This window comes from Emys orbicularis, chromosome 11, assembly GCF_028017835.1.
Source record: "Emys orbicularis isolate rEmyOrb1 chromosome 11, rEmyOrb1.hap1, whole genome shotgun sequence".
In the NCBI taxonomy this organism is placed as follows: domain Eukaryota; kingdom Metazoa; phylum Chordata; order Testudines; family Emydidae; genus Emys; species Emys orbicularis.
The window spans coordinates 79,874,285-79,887,888 of NC_088693.1; positions in this window are offsets into that span (position 1 = coordinate 79,874,285).

Genomic DNA, 13,604 nt, shown 5'->3' on the forward strand with positions numbered 1-13,604 from the left:
AGCCCAGGTCACCATCAGAGGGGATCACTCTCAAATCCAGCCCCACCTCTTTGTGAGGACCTCCCGCAATGAGAGCACCCCCCACCCCATCCACACTCCACACACACCCCTCCTTGGTAGAGGGAGGGAAGCCGGGGAAAGGGGAAAAAGAAGCAAGAGAAGAGGAGAAAGGAGGGAGGAAAGAGGAAAAGGGAAACCAAAAAGGATAAACCCCAACGTCCCCAGGGATTCCAAGCGTCAAAGTCCTAGGCAGGAAATCAAATTCGGCCACCTTAAGCCAGTGTTTTCTGGGCCTAGAATGCTGCCTGCACCAGGGGGATCAGACTGAACAAGTTCCAAACCTCTCTGGGCCTCTTACCTTGGAAAAGGGAAGTTTGTTTTCGGCACAATCAGTGGTAGGAAAGGAGAAAACTCCACAGAGGTTCCTCCTCATGCTCACATCCGTGAATCCTAATTCTCTCTCAGTCCTCGAGGAGAGACCTTGTGAAGGAGACTTGCGGCAGCAAAGCCGGGGGGGTCTCAGAGACTGGCCTGGCCCTGCACCTCTGTCCTGCCCTGCTGATGTCAGGGTCTCTCTGTGAGGTCACCCCCTCCCCACCACCTTTGCCCAATAGGCCGAGTTCCTGCAACAGGCCTTTGTGATGTCACTGCCACCCTTACCCCTCCCCTCCAAGCTGATGTCCTGCCCCTGGCCAGCCTCGTTGGGTGTTTATTTCCCCTGGATCTAGGGTTGCCAACTTTCTGACCCAACAAAACTGAACCCCCTTGTCCCACCCCATCAAGGACGGAATGCAAGGCTGAGTTCACTCACCAAGCCCCTGAAACGTGTCAGTGCCCCAGAGAAAACCGGACCCCTGCTATTGGAACGAGATGCTGGAGATCTGAATGGGAAAGGGACTGTCTGAATTGTCAAGATGGGGAACGAACAACAATCTCCAGCAATGTCATTAACACAAACACACTCCAATCCTGCTCCAGCCGGAAGGGAAATGGGCAGGAATTCCTGCTGTCCAGCAATGGACACACTTACAGCCCCGCACAGCAGTGAGTGGGCCGGGGAGGCTGGTCTGAGCAAACAATGTGAAGTGATAATTCACTGAGAAGAGAATCATAGTGTAGGGAAGCCAGTGGCCATCAGGTAGTTGTGGCTGAGGGGTTAAGGTGCTGGACTAGAAATCCCTTGGGGCTTTCCCATGTAGGTTTGAATCCTGCCAATTCTGGAAGCATTGAACTGTTGTCATTGCTGTAGTCTCAGTGCTGGCGCATCCCTAGTGCCAACTGGAGGTAGATCTGGTCTCACTCTCAGGCTGTCTACACTTAAAATGCTCCTGTAGTACTTTGGAGTAGACAGTTGCTACAGTGACTGGTGAGGTTTTCCTATTGCTCTAGCTGCACTGACAGAACACAGAAGCTGAATTCCCACCCCTCCTGCATAGGAGCTCTCAGCAGTTTAATTGTTCTGCAGCCAGCTTCCCATTAGAAATGCTGTTGTGGGACATTCCCAGACCTGGACATCTACCAAGGACAGAATTTGAAGAGCAAACCTGGCTCCTCCCACCAGGAGGGATTGGAGTGTTTTGTCCCTTGTGACGGGTTGGATCACAGAAAGCCCCTTGGGAGCTGCCAACCGATGTGCCAAGACTACTTCTGCCCCTGCTTTCCTGCCCTGGCAGCTCGGGACCCCAGAACCCTGTCTTGTTGAGCCAGACATGCCCGTCTGCTCCAACACAGACCCAGGGTCTGAATTACTTGCCCAAAGCTGCAGGCTTAACCTGAAAGCAGCTCACAGAAGCTCAGGTTCAGCTGTTTGTCCTCTATGACCCTAAATCCTTTTCATAGTCCCTGCTTTCCGGGCTACGGTTCCCTAGGCTCTAGGTGTGGCCACCAGCCTCCGTTCTCAACTATAGGGCCTGGCTTTTGGCTGTATTAAACTGCATTTGTTTTACTAATCCCAGTTTACCAAACCATCCAGGCTGCTCTGTACAACTCCCCGTCATTAGCATTATTTACCACTCCTCCAAGCTGTGCTAGCCACAGACTTTATCAGCAGTGATTTTATATTTACTTCCAGATGGTTAATTACAAAGTTGAATAGTGAGGGGGCAACAGCCAATCCCTGTGGTGCCTCGTTAACAGCTCCCCCATTCAGTGATGATGCCCGTCCAGTCGCGGCTGGAAAGCCAAAGCACAGGGTCTGCACCATTAAGAGAAATAATGGGGAATAACGTCATCCAAACTCTTCTGACCTTTCCATAGGGCTCCATCCTGCTTCCGTTCTAGGAATGGGTGATGGTTCAGGAGCCTCCAAATGTCTCCTCCCCTCTCAGGAGCTAATCCTCTTTTCTAATACCCTGGGGAGGAAATGAGGCATGACAAAAGGACAATAGCGAATGACAATGGGACCAGGTGACAGATTGGAGAGTTGAGTGAAATTTCTATCTCATTCTTTCCCCCCTCCAGGCAATGAGGACCATTTACGAGGTCCTTTTCCTATGGGGATACCGAGAAGCCATCCTGGAAATGTATCCCCAGATGCTCATCCTCTGCGTCAGGCAAGTGCAGTATGTGATGGATCTGCGCTTGCCAGGGACCTACAGGGCCAGCAAGACATCCAGCCCCGAGGAGGGACCCAGCTGCCTCAGCCCCCTAAGGTAATGACTGAAAGGAAAAGGAAGAACAGATTTGTTCTGCTAAACACATGTGGTCTGTTCATGGCCATCATTTGTTCGGGTGCTGTAGTTCGCCCAGGCTCAGTTCGGTGCAGGTCTCTCTTGAGGGGAAAGGGTTGAGAGCCGTGTGTTCTTGTGAGTCACACTCACTCATCTGACTCCGTCCACAGCCCAGCTGCTTTCACTACACAGTCAGGCAGCAGTCATGTTTGTGCATCCATCCACCTGTGCCACCTGCCAAAGCGTCAGTGCTTTTATCAGGGCCTGCTGAGCAAATCTGTGGATCTCTGTCCCGGAACGCAGACAGAGCCACACCAGCAGCACATGGGGCCAGGCACCGCAGGATGTCAGCGTCACAGGCAGACAGGAGGAAGAGGGACCAGTTCAACTGGTTCTGTGGGCACAGTTAGGGGCCTCCATCTACAGGGAAAAACAGAGCGCCAGAAAACACCTCAAGTGGTGTAAACTGACACAGCTTTGCTCGCTTACACCAACTAAGGATCTGGCCCTACATGCCTGGTTGAGTCCTGTTACCTGCCACAGTAAAGAATCAAGTATTCAACCATATTGAGTGATGACACCAACCATCTTAAGAAGCTACAGTGTCACTAACTGGTTACAAACTCAATGACTCTGCAGTGTAGACAGGGCCCATTGGGCAGGGAAGCACCATGATATCACACTGGACCTATCCTCGGGGAGGCTAGCTACTGCTGACCATGCTGTGTGTCCCAGGGCTTGTGCAGATTTGCTATGCTTGGGGCTGATCTCGTTGCCTGACACTGGGATTTTTTTGTCTTTAGCACGTCAGTGGAGGCTGTGAAGACTCTTTTTTCCATGCCCGGATACTGGAAGGAATTTGCCGGCATCCAGTTACAGCAGGGTTGGGACATGATATCCTCCCGATATTACTACTCGCAGGGTGTTGGCCTGATTGCAAGGTAGGAGCCCAAAGTTTCCTCTTCATTGGGTCTCTCTTGGGACTGGGATTTCCATGTGAAATATTCCTCTGTTCCAGCTGCCATCTCAGCCCAGCAACTAGAGAGGAACTCTCTCTCCCCCTTGATAACCACAAGGGACTTTCTGTTCCATGTTCCAGAGCCATGATCGAGTTTGAGAACCCTCAGCTCCCTGCAGTTTTCAGAGAGGCCATCACCATTGTCCAGAGTGAGAAGGAGGGTGAGCAGAGAAATATTGCCATGACTTTCTGCACTGAGGTGAGATTCATTAGTTGACAGGCACAAGTGGGCTTTCTGCAGAGCAGCTCAGGCCAGTAAGCTCTGGGGCACATTGTCAGGAGCTCAGCAGCCTACAGCCAGCTAGCTCCTCTCCACACATGGATGGTTGTGGGGCACGGCAGAGAGAGGGAGGGAGAGACAGGGTGAGATCGCCCCTGGCTGGATGTGCCTAGATGGGATTATGTGACAAGAGCAGGGCCGGCGCAACCCATTAGGTGACCTAGGCGGTCGCCTAGGGCACTAGAATTTGGGGGGTGGCGACCGCGGCGGCTGGATCTTCGGCCGCCCCGGTCGTCGTTGATATTTTGGGGGCGGGACCTTTCGCTGCCTCTGTTGGGGGCGGCATTTCGGGGTGGGACCTTCCGCTGCCTAGGGCGGCAGAAAATCTGGTGGCGCTCCTGGACAAGAGGAGATGTTTCTCCAGTGCCCCAAGGCCAGGGGTCGCTCCATGGCACTCAATGGGGCCTGGAGATTCCCCTTTCCCTGGGGGTTTATTTGTGACTTGTACATTAGTCCAACTTCTGGGAATGAACCAACTGAAAGAGCAGCAACTGGCTCCCTACACACCAGACACTTTGTACGGGAGTAAGTGGCCATTTGGTAAAGATGACTGTCCAGGGAACAGGGCCGCCCGGGGGGGGGCAAGTGGGGCAATTTGCCTCAGGCCCCGGGCTCCGCAGGGGTCCCCCAGAGAATGGCTGAGGCTCCCTCCCCGGCCCCAGCCCAACCCCGCCTCCACCCCTCTCCCAGAGCCTCAGGCACCGCGTCCAGTAGCGTCCCTGGAGAGCGCTGCAGCTTGGCTCCAGCGGGGCCTGAGCTCCTCCCCACTCAGAGCCGCGTGCTAAGGGGGCGGGGCTGCGAGCTCCGGGCCGAGCGGAGGGACCTCAGGCCCCGCCGGAGCTCGCAGCCCCGCCCCCTTAGCACACGGCTCTGAGCGGGGTGGAGCTCAGGCCCCACTGCAGCGCTGTCCAGGGACGCTCCTGGACGTGGCGCGCTGAGACTCTGGGTGAGGGGGGAGCCAGGGGTGAGGGGCCAGGCTGGGGGGTTGAATAAGGGGCAGGGAGTCCTGGGGACAGTCAGGGAACAGGGAGGGGGCAGAGGTTGGGGGGGCGGTCAGGGGACAGGGAACGGGGGGTTGGATCGTGGGCGTTCTGGGGGTCTGTCAGGACTCAGCGGGGGGGTGGATAGGGGTTGGGGCAGTCAGGGGACAGGGAGCGGGGGGGTTGGTGGGGGGTGGGGTCTCTGGGGGACGGTGAGGGGACAAGGAGCAGGATGGGTGAGGGATTCTGAGGGGGGCGGGCAGTTGGGGGGCAGGAAGTGGGTGGGGGTCGGATAGGGGGCAGGGCCAGGCTGTTTAGGAGGCACAGCCTTCCCTACCCTAAAGCTCATTCAGCAGTTTGAGGCTTGCAGAAGAGCCAAGCTGTTAGCTTTTCCGTTAGCGCTACCATCCCTTTCACTTCTCAAATGCCAAATTATAGTCTATATTTAATTTCAGTGCCATAGGGAGATTCATGTCAGGGGAGGGTAGCTTCATTTAAAATTAGCCACTGGGGGAGGGATCACATGAGAAGAGCAATATCCTACACCACCTACCTCCTTCCCAACCCTACCAAGGGAGACCCCCCCCCTTGCATTCCCCAAGGCTTCAGAGGGGTTAATTCAGTGATTCTCAAACTTTTGTACTGGTGACCCCTTTCACATAGCAAACCTCTGAGTGCGACCCCCCCTTATACATTAAAAACACTTTTTTATATATTTAACACTATTATAAATGCTGGAGGCAAAGTGGGGTTTGAGGTGGAGACTGACAGCTCAATTACCCCCAGTAATAACCTCGTGACCCCCTGAGGGGTCCCAACCCCCAGTTTGAGAACCCCTGGGTTAAGTTAATTTTAGCACCCTGTGTCCATTCACATGCATGTGCTATTTTGAGCATTTCAGTTTTCACAACATAGGCTCATCCCAGTCTTCTGGAACAAGCTCAAATGCTCAGTTCGTGGAGTATGTACATAAGCTATACTAAAGACAAACCCACAGTAACCGTCTCCAGTTTGTGAGGGACCCCATGGAAACAGATAAATTCATGGAGGTTAAGTCCATTAATGGCTATTAGCCAGGATGGGTAAGGAATGGTGTCCCTAGCCTCTGTTTGTCAGAGGGTGGAGATGGATGGCAGGCGAGAGATCACTTGATCATTACCTGTTAGGTTCACTCCCTCTGGGGCACCTGGCATTGGCCACTGTCGGTAGACAGATACTGGGCTGGATGGGCCTTTGGTCTGACCCAGTACGGCCTTTCTTATGTTCTTATGTTCTAACCTAAATGAACCCGAAGTTATGGAGACAGATATGAGTCAAGGAAGGCAGCGGAGTATCAGAAACCTGGAGAAGTCTCTGACTGGATGGGCTCAGGCGTTCGGTCACAAGCTGAGGTGGTTCAAAAGTTTTGATTTTTTTTAAGCCGAATTTTTTTATTGTTTCTTTAAACAATCAAACACAGCAAGCCAAAAATATTTGGCCACACAGTTCTGAATCCCCAAACCATGTTCAGGTTTTGGCAGACTAATTTCAGCTTTTCAATTAAAAAAACCACAACAAATTTGGAAGGAAAGCAGACATTGGCCGTGATTTTTTCTGATTTTTAAAAACCCCTAGTTTTCGATCCCAAAAAAGTTTTAATGGAAAATATTTGTCCAACCCTTTTAATGAGCTTTAGTGCCTTTTAGCACTAGCTGATGCTGAGAACCAGTGATAGCTTGTAAAGAAGTTTTCTCAAAACTGGGTTTGTTCCGAGATGCGGAAGGTTTATTTTTCCCAGGGCCGCCCGTGGAGGGGGAGCAAGTGGGGCAATTTGCCCCGGGCCCCGCAGGGGTCCCCACGAGAATATAGTATTGTATAGTATTGCAATTATTTTTATGGAAGGGGCCCCCAAAATTGCTTTGCCCCAGGCCCCCTGAATCCTCTGGGCAGCCCTGCCAGGGAACAGACCCCACAGGAAGACCTCTGCTCCTCAACCGGATGTTGATTTGGCTCTTTCCAGTTTCTCCAGAGTCCTTCCATTGAGACGATACTGACAAGATCAGAGCTCCAGGCGCAGCTCATGGAATGGACCCAAGACAAAAATCCCATCATACGTAGGCTCAGTCTGCGAGGCCTTGGCAGTGTTGTGCTCCAGCCAGCAAAGGTGAGAGGCGTGGATTGCCCGGGGGACTGAGGAAGCCGATGTCTATCGAATAGCTCAGAAATGAGAGCGAGATCCCCACACAAGCCTTGTTGTTTAACGCACGGCACTCAAATGTTGGAGGTGCTTTACTGAGCGAATCAAGGCATGACGTGGTCCCTGCTCCCGTGAGCTGACCCCTGATTGCAGATGTGATGCAATGGGGGAGGCGGGGTGAGCAAAGACAAAGGTGACACTGAGCAGCTGGCACAGAGTGAGAGGAGAATGACTTTCTGCCCCGTTGGGGGCTGTGCCAGCCGTGGTTTCTCATAGGTGGGAGTGGGATGGTCCAGCATGTGCTCCAGGCTGTCACCCAGGATAGTAATGAGCTGCCTTCTTCATTCCTGCAGGTGCAATTGTTACGGGCCCAGCTGCCAGCGATCATGGACACGTTCGGTGACAGGGATGGAGGGTGTGTCATGGAGGCCATGCATAAAGCTGGAGACATCATCTACCTCCTCGACGGGGAGGGGCTTGGCTCCATCTCCCAGGACATTGCAGTCAGCCTTCGCCCCTTCATTGATGACGTAAGGCTTGGAACCGCAGGATAAGCCCATTCCCCCCCCCCCGCCGCCTGCCTCTGATGCCCTTGTCTCTCTCTCCCCATCCCCTTGCCTCCCGCCCCTCAGCCCTGCCATGGAGCCTCCAAGGAGTGCCCCCACCATGGGTGGGGAATCTCCTGCTCAGCCACCTCCCTCTCGGAGCTCTTCTCGGCAAACCTCAGCCTCAGCGCCCTGCTCCCAGCCCCTGCTGCAGCCTGGCCTGGGGGAGAGGGGGCCTGGCACTGGGCAGATGACCAGCTGTCTGCAGAACACCAGCCCCCAAAGAGGTGGAGATTCCCAGCAGGAAAGAGGTGGGTCGGGAATGGCCCGGCTCTCAGGGGAACTGAAGAGCAAAAGAACTGCTGTGTTCTGTAGCAGCACGTCCCTGCAAGGCTCCAGCAGCTGCTTCTCCCCTTCCCCAGACCAGTCTCCAGCAGCCTTCCCTCCCTCTCCCCTAACCTTCTAGGGTTCGGTGCTCTCCAGACAGAAATTGTGTCTGGGACACCATGGGGCTGCACTGCCCTGCACAGTGTCTCAGGCCCTGTTCTGCACAAGATGTCTATGGCGCTGGCCTGGTGGCCTCACTGCTCCCATGAGCCAAGTCAGTTAACACAGGGGGAACCGGAGCAGCGGGCGGATTATGACTCTGTCGCGTTATGCTCTGATACTGCCTGGCTTTGACCGGGCTTCCCCACTCCCTGTGTGTCATTGCCAGGAGAGGGGCAGTGTGCGCTCCGCTGCCATTTTACTGCTTGGCAACGTGATGAGCAGGGTGAAGGACCCGGACAAACGCATCGTGCAGCAGGAAATGATCAACTGCTTGCTCCCGCTGCTGCTGCATCTTGAAGACCAGGATGAGAGCGTGACACTGGTAAGTGCCACGGTCCTTATTTCCTTATAAGCAAAGAGCCAGAATCCCCTGGGGCCCCCACTCCATTAATGGCCAGAGCCCCTTGCCCAAGCAGAGTCTTCTCCTCCCTGCTTCACTCCATGCTGGAGCCTAGTTCCTCATCCATCCTCACAGCACACAGCACAATTTGGAAGAAAAGCCTTCTTCTGGGAAAGAGTCCTGACCCTCTACTGCAAAGACAGGCCTCAGGCCTTTGGGCTGCTGCATCCAAAGGTTCCCAACAAGAGGCAGCAAAAGAAAAGGGAGCATAGATCTGTAAGTGCCCTTCGGTTCAGGGAGCTGATATCTGCCCACAGCCTTCTGGAAAGTGGGTGCAGCTGCCCTTCCTTCTTCCCTGGAGCTCCTGAGAGACCTTCTCCAGCAGGTCCTCGCTTCCCAACATTCACCGGACGTTGCCTTCTTTCGTTGGGCCAACTGGGATGTGGAGGGAAGCCTGATCCGTGTGCCTCTTTGGTCCGACTCTTTGGGATCCCAAAGCTGACTCATGCTCTCCTACAGGTTCTTTGCATAGAAGGACTGAGTTGTGGAGATCTCTTATGACTCTTTCCAGGGCCATCCATAGGGGGGCACTGGGCCTGGGACAACCCCCCCCCTCCGTCCACCTCCCACCCCCACTCCACCCCTTCCCCCAAGCCCCCACCCCACCTTTTCCTACCCCTGCTCCTCCTCCACCCCTCCCCTATTCCTCCCCTCCTCCCAAGCCCCCGCCCCCTCCTCTCCCGAGCGACGCTGGGAGCCGGCGAGGTGGGGTATAGCTTAGCGGGGCCGGGAGTACTGCTGCTGGCCCCGGCACAGCCCAGGTCCTGCGTCCCCCTGAAGTGCAGGGCCCCCCAAAGCACAGGGCCCTGGGCAACCACCCCAAACCATCCAAAGACAGGACGGCTCTGGCTCTCTCCAGCCAAGTCTCAGTTCCCTCTCCTGAGCACAGTCCTGTGTAGAACAAATGACAGGAATCTCCACTAGCAGGAAAAGCGAGAGAAAAGGGACAGGGGAAGGTTCCATGTCCCCCAGACAATCCCTCTCTCAGTGAGAACCCTCTTGGTCTCACCTTCTCTTGCAGAGATGTAAACTGACGCTCTTCCGCTGCGCAGTGTTTCTCAGGTGGGCTCATTTGAAGAGGCTCTTCCGCAGCATGGCCTGGGATGGCTCCTCACAGCTCCTGAAGTGTGTCTGGAAGTGCTTGGTAGGTGAATTCCTTGTGCCTTGAGAGTGGTGAATGGTGACTTGAGGGAGACCTTTCTAATCCCACACCCTGAGTACCCATCCGCTTCGGTCGGGCGGCAGGACTCTATTCCAGGCTCTCTGCTGGTTCATTTCTGCATGAGTTACAATCCCTTCACATTTTTGAAATTTTTCTCCACAACTGTCAGACCTCCAAACTTGTGTCTTTTAAAATGAAAGCTGAGGTTACAAAAGTTTTACAAAAGTTAAAAAGGTACAGTGACTAAAGTTTTACAAAAGTTAAAAGGTACAGTGACTAAAGTGAAATCCCTGCAAGTTGCGTGGGCCCTTTTTAAAGACACCATAATAGAGGCTCAACTTCAATGTATACCCCAAATTAAGAAAAACAGTAAAAGAACTAAAAAAGAGCCACCGTGGCTTAACAACCATGTAAAAGAAGCAGTGAGAGATAAAAAGACTTCCTTTAAAAAGTGGAAGTCAAATCCTAGTGAGGCAAATAGAAAGGAGCACAAACACTGCCAACTTAAGTGCAAGAGTGTAATAAGAAAAGCCAAAGAGGAGTTTGAAGAACGGCTAGCCAAAAACTCCAAAGGTAATAACAAAATGTTTTTTAAGTACATCAGAAGCAGGAAGCCTGCTAAACAACCAGTGGGGCCCCTTGACGATGAAAATACAAAAGGAGCGCTTAAAGATGATAAAGTCATTGCGGAGAAACTAAATGGATTCTTTGCTTCAGTCTTCACGGCTGAGGATGTTAGGGAGATTCCCAAACCTGAGCTGGCTTTTGTAGGTGACAAATCTGAGGAACTGTCACAGATTGAAGTATCACTAGAGGAGGTTTTGGAATTAATTGATAAACTCAACATTAACAAGTCACTGGGACCAGATGGCATTCACCCAAGAGTTCTGAAAGAACTCAAATGTGAAGTTGCGGAACTATTAACTAAGGTTTGTAACCTGTCCTTTAAATCGGCTTCGGTACCCAATGACTGGAAGTTAGCTAATGTAACGCCAATATTTAAAAAGGGCTCTAGGGGTGATCCCGGCAATTACAGACCGGTAAGTCTAACGTCGGTACCGGGCAAATTAGTTGAAACAATAGTAAAGAACAAAATTGTCAGACACATAGAAAAACATAAACTCTTGAGCAATAGTCAACATGGTTTCTGTAAAGGGAAATCGTGTCTTACTAATCTATTAGAGTTCTTTGAAGGGGTCAACAAACATGTGGACAAGGGGGGATCCGGTGGACATAGTGTACTTAGATTTCCAGAAAGCCTTTGACAAGGTCCCTCACCAAAGGCTCTTACGTAAATTAAGCTGTCATGGGATAAAAGGGAAGGTCCTTTCATGGATTGAGAACTGGTTAAAGGACAGGGAACAAAGGGTAGGAATTAATGGTAAATTCTCAGAATGGAGAGGGGTAACTAGTGGTGTTCCCCAAGGGTCAGTCCTAGGACCAATCCTATTCAATTTATTCATAAATGATCTGGAGAAAGGGGTAAACAGTGAGGTGGCAAAGTTTGCAGATGATACTAAACTACTCAAGATAGTTAAGACCAAAGCAGATTGTGAAGAACTTCAAAAAGATCTCACAAAACTAAGTGATTGGGCAGCAAAATGGCAAATGAAATTTAATGTGGATAAATGTAAAGTAATGCACATTGGAAAAAATAACCCCAACTATACATACAACATGATGGGGGCTAATTTAGCTACAACGAGTCAGGAAAAAGATCTTGGCGTCATTGTGGATAGTTCTCTAAAGATGTCCATGCAGTGTGCAGAGGCGGTCAAAAAAGCAAACAGGATGTTAGGAATCATTAAAAAGGGGATAGAGAATAAGACTGAGAATATATTATTGCCCTTATATAAATCCATGGTACGCCCACATCTCGAATACTGTGTACAGATGTGGTCTCCTCACCTCAAAAAAGATATTCTAGCACTAGAAAAGGTTCAGAAAAGAGCAACTAAAATGATTAAGGGTTTAGAGAGGGTCCCATATGAGGAAAGATTAAAGAGGCTAGGACTCTTCAGTTTGGAAAAGAGAAGACTAAGGGGGGACATGATAGAGGTATATAAAATCATGAGTGATGTTGAGAAAGTGGATAAGGAAAAGTTATTTACTTATTCCCATAATACAAGAACTAGGGGTCACCAAATGAAATTAATAGGCAGCAGGTTTAAAACAAATAAAAGGAAGTTCTTCTTCACGCAGCGCACAGTCAACTTGTGGAACTCCTTACCTGAGGAGGTTGTGAAGGCTAGGACTATAACAATGTTTAAAAGGGGACTGGATAAATTCATGGTGGCTAAGTCCATAAATGGCTATTAGCCAGGATGGGTAAGAATGGTGTCCCTAGCCTCTGTTCGTCAGAGGATGGAGATGGACGGCAGGAGAGAGATCACTTGATCATTGCCTGTTAGGTTCACTCCCTCTGGGGCACCTGGCATTGGCCACTGTCGGTAGACAGATACTGGGCTAGATGGACCTTTGGTCTGACCCAGTACGGCCTTTCTTATGTTCTTATGTTCTTAGGTTCTGGAGAACCCAATAGTAACTTCAGAGAGGTGCTGCTATGGTGTATGGGCTCATACTGACTGTTGCTTTGTCCTGGCTGTATGCTTTGGCTTTCCTGGCCTCTTCGCTGTGGGAAGAACATGTGATTTGTATATTGTGCATTTCTTCCTTCTTTCCTCCTAGATGCAGGACAACGAGAGCCACATCCCCAAATTCCTGTTCCAGGCCTTAGAGTACCTGGAAAGCTCACAGACAACAATAAGACATTCTGCAGCCCTGTTCATTGGTAAGCAGAGCAAATTCACTTGATCTTTTTTGAACTGCTTCCTTCAAAGCCCTTTTCTAGACTTCTGGTGTGTGTGAGAGAGAGAGAGACAGAATTAACATGTATTCCAAGATTAAGGGAGCAATTTAGCTGTATTGACCGCACCAACTTCCCCTGCCCACAACAACTCTTTGGCTGCGCCTACGGGAAACCAGCATGATGTGAATTCAATCTCCTTTGGAAATCAGCCTCCCAGTAACTTCTGTACATCAGATGCTTTTATGTGCTTTGTGAGAAGATGTAAGGAATGTATTTAATTTCCCAACGGCTGTCTTGGGGGAATGGCTGCATCTTTAGCAGTTTTCAGTGAAGGATTTGAAAAGTAATGAGATCCATTGTATGTCTAGGAAATACTATCCGCCATTACTGCGACTTGTTGTCTGAAACCGTGACTGAAGAGGGCATCTCCCGCCTGTATGAAGGTAAGGAAATAGCTCTGTGTGTTGTGCCTCTGTGGGAAGTACAGGGGTGCAGCACAAGGCCTGAACACAGGTTTGAATGTGTCCCTCTCTGGCTAAGGACAGCGTTTAAGGAAGAAGGATGGTCACGCGAGCTTTCATCGAGGTCCCACAATATGTGAACGGGAGCAGGGGATAACCATCCCTAGCTCCTAGGATAGAGGTAGCCTTAGAGCTGTGTGGGGAGACTGTCTTCATATTGCTCCCACCTGCCTGTGTTTTAGTGTGTGGACGTGTGTGTGGACGTGTGTGTGACCGGGTGTATGCTGGGGGAGGGGGAAGTTACGCACAGAATGAGGACTCCTCTCTGTCCAGGGCTATTTTGGGAGTAGCAGAGTTGTTGTTTCTGTGCCCCCAGACTCTTGGGTAGCTAATAGCATGTGGCAACGGCCATCTGAAGGGGAGGTTTCCTAGGCACCAGTCACATCAGCACCATGGGGCTTTCAACCCGTTTCCTCTTTGTTTCAGCTTTTCAGGAAGTGCCTTTGACATCTGACAGGACCACAGGGTGCATCCTCAAGAGACATTACAAATGGC